Raw genomic sequence first — 7,762 nt, 5'->3', positions numbered from 1 at the left:
CAAGACAAGGCTGCCCACTCTCACCACTATTATTCAACATAGTTTTGGAAGTTTTAGCCACAGCCATCAGAGAAGAAAAAGAAATAAAAGGAATCCAAATGGGAAAAGAAGAAGTAAAGCTGTCACTGTTTGCAGATGACACAATACTATACATAGAGAATCCTAAAGATGTTACCAGAAAACTACTAGAGCTAATCAATGAATTTGGTAAAGTAGCAGGATACAAAATTAATGCACAGGGATCTCTTGCATTCCTATACACTAACGATGAAAACTCTGAAAGTGAAATTAAGGAAACACTCCCATTTACCATTACAACAAAAAGAATAAAATACCTAAGAATAAACCTACCTAAGGAGACAAAAGACCTGTATGCAGAAAACTATAAGACACTGATGAAAGAAATTAAAGATGATACAAATAGATGGAGAGATATACCATGTTCTTGGATTGGAAGAATCAACATTGTGAAAATGGCTCTACTTCCCAAAGCAATCTACAGATTCAATGCAATCCGTATCAAACTACCACTGGCATTTTTCACAGAACTAGAACAAAAAATTTCACAATTTGTATGGAAACACAAAAGACCCTGATTAGCCAAAGCGATCTTGAGAAAGAAAAACAGAGCTGGAGGAATCAGGCTCCCTGACTTCATAGTATATTACAAAGCTACAGTGATCAAGACAGTATGGTACTGGCACAAAAACAGAAATATAGATCAGTGGAACAGGATAGAAAGCCCAGAGATAAACCCACACACATATGGTCACCTTATCTTTGATAAAGGAGGCAAAAATATACAGTGGAGAAAAGACAGCCTCCTCAATAAGTAGTGATGAGAAAACTGGACAGCTACATGTAAAAGAAGGCAATCAGAACACTCCCTAACACCCTACACAAAAATAAACTCAAAAGGGATTAAAGACCTAAATATAAGGCCAGACACTATCAAACTCTTAGAGGAAAACATAGGCAGAACTCTCTATGACATACATCACAGCAAGATCCTTTTTGACCCACTTCCTAGAGAAATGGAAATAAAAACGAAAATAAACAAATGGGACCTAATGAAACTTAAAATCTTTTGCACAGCAAAGGAAACCATAAACAAGACGAAAAGACAACCCTCAGAATAGGAGAAAATATTTGCAAATGAAGTAACTGATTAACGGTTAATCTCCAAAATTTACCAGCAGCTCATGCAGCTCAATATCAAAAAACAAAAAATCCAATCCAAAAATGGGCAGAAGCCCTAAATAGACATTTCTCCAAAGAATATATACAGATTGCCAAGAAACACATGAAAGAATGCTCAGCATCATTAATCATTAGAGAAATGCAAATCAAAAGTACAATGAGATATCATCTCACACCAGTCAGAATGGCCATCATCAAAAAATCTACAACAACTATGCTGGAGAGGGTGTGGAGAAAAGGGAACCCTCTTGCACTCTTGGTGGGAATGTAAATTGATACAGCCACTATGGAGAACAATATGGAGGTTCCTTAGAAAACTAAAAATAGAACTACCATATGACCCAGCAATCCCACTACTGGGCATATATCCTGAGAAAACCATAATTCCAAAAAAGTCATGTACCACAATGTTCATTGCAGCTCTATTTATAATAGCCAGGACATGGAAGCAGCCTAAGTGTCCATCAACAGATGAATGGATAAAAACGATGAGGCATATATATACAATGGAATATTACTCAGCCATAAAAAGAAATGTAATTGGGTTATATGTAGTGAGGTGGATGGACCCAGAGACTATCATACAGAGTGAAGTAAGTCAGAAAGAGAAAACCATATACTGTATGCTAACACATATATATGGAATCTAAGGAAAAAAAAAAAAGGTCATGAAGACCTAGCATCAAGACAGGAATAAAGACGCAGACCTACTAGAGAATGTACTTCAGGATAAGGTGAGGGGAAAGGGTAAGCTGGGACAAAGTGAGAGAGTGGCATGGACATATATACACCACCAAATGTAAAATTTCTAGTGAGAAGTATCCGCATAGCAGAGGGAGGTCAGCTCGGTGCTCTGTGACCACCTAGAGGGGTGGGATAGGGAGGGTGGGAGGGAGAGAGACACAAGAGGGAAGAGATATGGACATATATGTATGTGTATAACTGAGTTATTTTGTTATAAAGCAGAAACTAACACACCATTGTAAGACAATTATGCTCCAATAAAAATGTTAAAAAAATAGACCCAACACAGCCATAAATAAATTAATTAATTTAAAAAAATGATTAACTTTAGTTAAACATATGTAATCATGGAATATATATATTTTTAAATTTATGTGGAGTACAGTCTACTTTCTTGTACAGTTTTATGAGTTTTGACAAATGTATACAGTTATATAACCATTATCACAATCAAGGCACAGAACAGTTTCATCATCAAAAAATAACCTCCATGTACAGCGCCCTCATGTCAACCCTGATCATGTGATTGTAACATCCAGTTGTATATTTGTGGCGACATTCAAAATGTTATGCAGATTTTTGTTTACTTTCCTGCATAGCTTGGTGGTATCCAGTCTCTTGTTGGTTCTACGATAGGGGGTAAAAACTAAAGTGGCTTTGAGGTTCTAGGAAGGAAAAGTACAAACAAAAGAGAAAGTCCTGAGATAGAGTAGAATACAACCATTGTGTGTTGCACTCCACATTCCTTTTAGGAAAATATGAGCATGCTGTTTAAGGAGAGAACAGGAGTTCTCCAAACCAGTGTTCTAACAACTGAAATGATGATGATACTGATGCTGATGGTGATGATGATAATGATGGTGATGGTGATGATGTTTCAATAAAAAAGAGATGGCTCAGGCCCATTTTATGATATGTGTCATCCAATTGTCATAATTCCTTCCTAGAAAAGTCAGTACTTAGTTAAATCAAGCATTTATTTTTCATTTTGTATCATATGACTAGGGAAATGGTTATAAAAGAGCCCTGGATCAGAAGCCCCAAAGGCTGAGGCTGGGACATTAACAGGTCTCAGGACCCAGAGCAAAACATCTAACTTCTTTGGCTTTTTCTTTTGATCTCTGCAAAAGGTGGACATTTGACTAGAATGACTTCTGAGAGCCCCTTAATAAGGAACAAGAACTGGATGGATAATGTTTTTGGGAAACAGCTTACAAGCAATCCTTTGGCTGTTTCCTTTGGCTCTTTCCTTCAATTATTACAGGTTCCCTTCCCCCCCTGCCCCTGGGCCATCCTCATCCCTCTCTTAGCATGTCGCCCCTGCCTATTGCCTAGCCTCCTACTTATTCCTGATCCCAGTTTAATGTCCTGATGATTAGTCCTACCCTTGGGATCACTTTCCATCCTCACTCCTGGTGTTGGCAGCTCTTGCTGTCACTGTGACCTGTGGAATCCCTGTTACCATGACTAGCCTTTCCTTCTCTGCCATCTTCACTCATCTACCTCCCCATCTTGACTACAATCTGCTCCCCACTGATAAACTTTCCTCAACCTTTTACACGGAGGTCACTCCTTCTCCAAATTCTCTGTTCCTAGGGTGCATAGGAGAGAGAGGTCAACAGAATTGTTTTTCACAATTGTGGTGGAGGGGGACCAACAGTTGGAAATTTATAAAAGTTGTTAGAAAAAAATTATCCAAAATTTAGAAATTCAGCAAAAAAGTAGGTGGCATGTCCTTCACTATCATACCGGGGCAGAGGTCACTCAAGGATTGACCAGGAAATTAACTTAGTTCATCTCATTGTTTATTATTGATCAAAATAATAAGATGAAGTTACTTGCTAAAGTTTTTTGGTCTGATATAGACACAAATAATTTCTGTTTGTTGGAACTGATGACCATAAAGTTTTACAGTCTGCTGGACATTTATTGGTTTTATATCTAACTAAACAATCTTATTTTAACATTACTCTGTTAAGTTGCCTATAAATATCTTAGCTTCTCAGATGTTCTTTGAACCAGTCATAACATCTTAGTGGTTCCCTCATTAATTAATAAGTTAAAATCTTTAACACTTGTTCATTTTATATTTGCCCAGAGTTTAATTTTGCCTTTCTGAAAATTAAACTCTATCAAAGTAAAGCCCTGGCAGATAGAAAGTGCTATGCACTCCATTTGTGGGAAAAATGGATGATAAAGCTGAGGAGAAAGGTTTCTAAAGATGGTCTTATGGTGAGTAATCTGTACCTGGTTCAGCAGGCAATGGAGAACCACTGAAGGTTTTTTAAAAAGGAAATTGGCTTGGTTGGAATTGTGTTTTCACTAGGTTTACCTGGCAGACATATGTAGTCTAATCGAATTGAGGAGAGAAGAAAGAGAAGCTAGTGAAGGTGTTGTGGCAGTCACCCCTGTTGGAAGAAATGAAGGCCTGGATTAGGGGGAAGAAGGGGGATTTCATGGTCAGGAGGACCTTGAGGACCAGGCAGATTCCCACCCACCCCCCGCCACCCCTCACTGAGCATCCTAAGGTTAAGCCATTTCACTGACTCTTCACCATTAGCCATGGTACCATGATTTTGATCTTTACCATTTCCAAAATTTTTTGGTTTTCAAAGCAAATATTCAAACTCTACCAAGTTTTCAAATGAATCCTCCATGTTTCTCTCATGGCTCAATTTACTTACGTTGTTAAATATGTGCATTTCCATGATGCATATTTATTTTAATTAAAATTAGCTAACTTGTGTCAGTTAATTTCCACGACACATGTTTAGCTCAGGGTGGTTAGGATGAATAAAAGAAGCCAAAATGATCGTCAAGACATGGTCGCAGGAAATAAAATAAGAAGGTAAAGGAAAGGTCTGTGCCCCCAGTGCAGAGCCAGTGAGACGGCAAGTCAGAAGTGCTTAAGAGTTCAATATCAAGATACATAGCACCTCCATTCTTATGAGAAATATTTCCAAGGATTCAGTATTGTCAGGTCCTGGGTATCTATGACTCACGTATGCTTGTAAGAGCACCCTAACTTTACTGGGAAAAGCAGATAAAAAATAAATATATTCTGCTCAGGTCTATTGGCTTTTCTTATCTCAAAAATGGAAATAACTTTGCTGGACCTCCTCATTCTCTTCCTAAGAAATATCGGGTTGCTGGCTCTCCAGGTATTGCATCCCAGACCTCTTCCTCTCATCCCGCTGGACACAGCCTGGTTTCCTCCTTTGGTATAATAATGTCATTTTAAGGACAATCACATCATCTGAATGTGCTGTTATTTTGGTTCTGCCTTTAAACCACATAAGCGAGCCAAATGCTGAAAAAGCAACACATCTGAACTTCCCACATTTGTTCAGAACCGAGGGGCATTTAATGTTTATGTATTGAGAATATGAGAATGAGAACAGCAGGACACTTAAGCCAGAGACCACTGTTTCTTATTTAATATCTTTAGACATGAAAATATTTGCATCTGGATTTAAATGGAATCACCCTGAGAACACTTAATTTCAACAGTTTGAGAAAAGTGCTCTTTCATCAGGACTGTTTCTAATAGTTTTAGACATGCCGGTGACAATGACTGATGTCCATGTCTCTCTCCTGGCAGCCTGACTGCAGGACCAGGTCGCATTCACTGTCAGGGAGCAACCTGCAATATCTCTTTCAGAGCTTCTGAATGCAGCAGGGAACCAGTTTGCTCAACCACCGTCGTTATTAACAAAACAATAAGGATTTAAAAAATCCCCTGGGAATTCTGGCAGCATATCAAACATGAGGCAATTAGGACTGTGCCTTTGGAGAGGTGACCTGGCTATTTTCATGATAACCCCAAACATCTTATGAGTTACATTTCTCACTACTCCCTCGGCCCTGTGTATCAGTCGTATCAAATCTATCCGTGTTATCCGAGCGCTCTGTTTTCTTTCCTCCTGCAATTATTACCCTAATGGCCATAGTGGGGATGCAGCAGGTTTTAGAGAATTATTTCATGGGTTGGCATGGCAGAGAGCACTCCCCACATGACCTAAACAAAAATAGGCAGAACACACAGTATTAACATATATGCAAATATATACAACTAGGAAAAATGGGCATTTATATAAACTTACAGGGCACCTGCTGCAGTCACAGCCCAGTTCTGCTGCCAGGAGGGAGAGAGAATCAGATATACTGTCTCTGCATGAGCTTGAAGAAGGGGTGGGTTCCTCATCAAATGTTCAACTCCACTTGATTTGTTATAGATTCTGAGCTGGGTGCTAATAAGGAAATAAAGCTTTGGCTCCTTCTTCCTTAATTTGTAAACTTTATTACTGATAGTTTTTAATCTTTCCATCTTCTCATTTACACTCATGTTCTAACATTCAAATCACTCTGCTCTGCCCAAGAACCCACCCCAGACATGGTTAAGAGATGATGACAAACTAGACCCACAGCATGTCTTGGGCAGGAACTGAACTTCCCTCAATGCCTCTTCTCTCCCCAAGATGAGGCTGCTCATTAACTCAGATGACAAATCCTGGAAAATCTGGATGGAGCATGTTGTACCACTTCACTGTGCCATTTGCTATTTCTGTTCTTTGGGTAGACCAGAAGGACTTGGCAGATCAATGGATAATATATCTTGTTCCCTACTAGTCAACATCTGTGCATTTTCAGGAATGTCCCTCACCCACACCTCAACACACACATATGTATATCCCTCCACTTGGGCAGTTTCTAAGACTTTAGGAAAATCCAAAGGAGTTCCTTATAACACAAAGTGCCTTGGGTTGCATGGGACTGTGGGAAGGTACAGAGCCAGGGTTCTGGCTCAGGGAATAGCTCCACCCTCCCTCCTTCTCCTCCTCCCCACAGACACCCACACCAACCCAAGCAGCCTTTGCTGTCTGGTGCCTGCCTCAACCCAACGGGGGAAGGAGACTTGGTCAGGGTCAAGGTGACAAGCATGTAACTCTCAGCAATCATGAAAACAGCTGGGTTTTGTGTTGATCTCTCTAAAATTAGGTTTTGAACCTTCATATGTGCCTTACCAACAGACAGAACTGTAATTCTGCCTGAAAGTGTTAATTAAATGACTCCTGAATGATCTGATTTCATGAGACATAATAGCATCTGTTGGAGCAACAGTTCCATTGTTCGAAACACGAGAACTATAAATAGGAGCGAACTGACAGCCCTTCTAGTGTGGTTATTTATGCGACGATGAACATGGACTTGTGGGAACTGAGCTCATCAACAACAGAATCTCAACAAGGGAAGGATGCATTTGCCTATAGCATTAATCTGTATCTACAGGCTGGCAGGAGAAAATCAATGTGGCTTCTGGGGAGAGAAGGCACCTCACCAGGAGATTAATAACATGAAAGAATTAGGACATTTATAGTGAAAATTAACCCATATCCTTAAAAAAAAACTTAATTTTGAGATAGTTTCAGAAATGCAGAGGAATAGCAAAAATAGTACGAGGTTCTTGTATCCCCTTCACCTAGTGTCTCCTAAATTAACATCTAATTAAACCCCAGTACAAAGATCACAACTAAGAAATTCACATTTGTACAATACTGTTAACTAAACTGAAGATGTTATTCAGATTTCACCAGTTTTTCCACAAACGTTCTTTTTCTGTTCCACATCCAGTCCAGGATGTCACCTCGCATTTATTTGTTATGTCTCCTTGGTCTCTTCCAATCTGTGAAAATTCTTCTGTCTTTTCTTGTCTTCCAAGCCTTGACAATTTTGAAGAGTGCTGGTCAGGTACTCAGCAGAATATCCTTCAGACTGGGTCTGTCTGATGTCTTCTCATGATTAGATTGAGCTTGTGCAT

This window comes from Delphinus delphis, chromosome 4 (genome assembly GCF_949987515.2).
Source record: "Delphinus delphis chromosome 4, mDelDel1.2, whole genome shotgun sequence".
Classification (NCBI taxonomy): domain Eukaryota; kingdom Metazoa; phylum Chordata; class Mammalia; order Artiodactyla; family Delphinidae; genus Delphinus; species Delphinus delphis.
The sequence above is the reverse complement of the archived record's forward strand: the minus strand, read 5'-3'. Positions refer to the sequence as shown.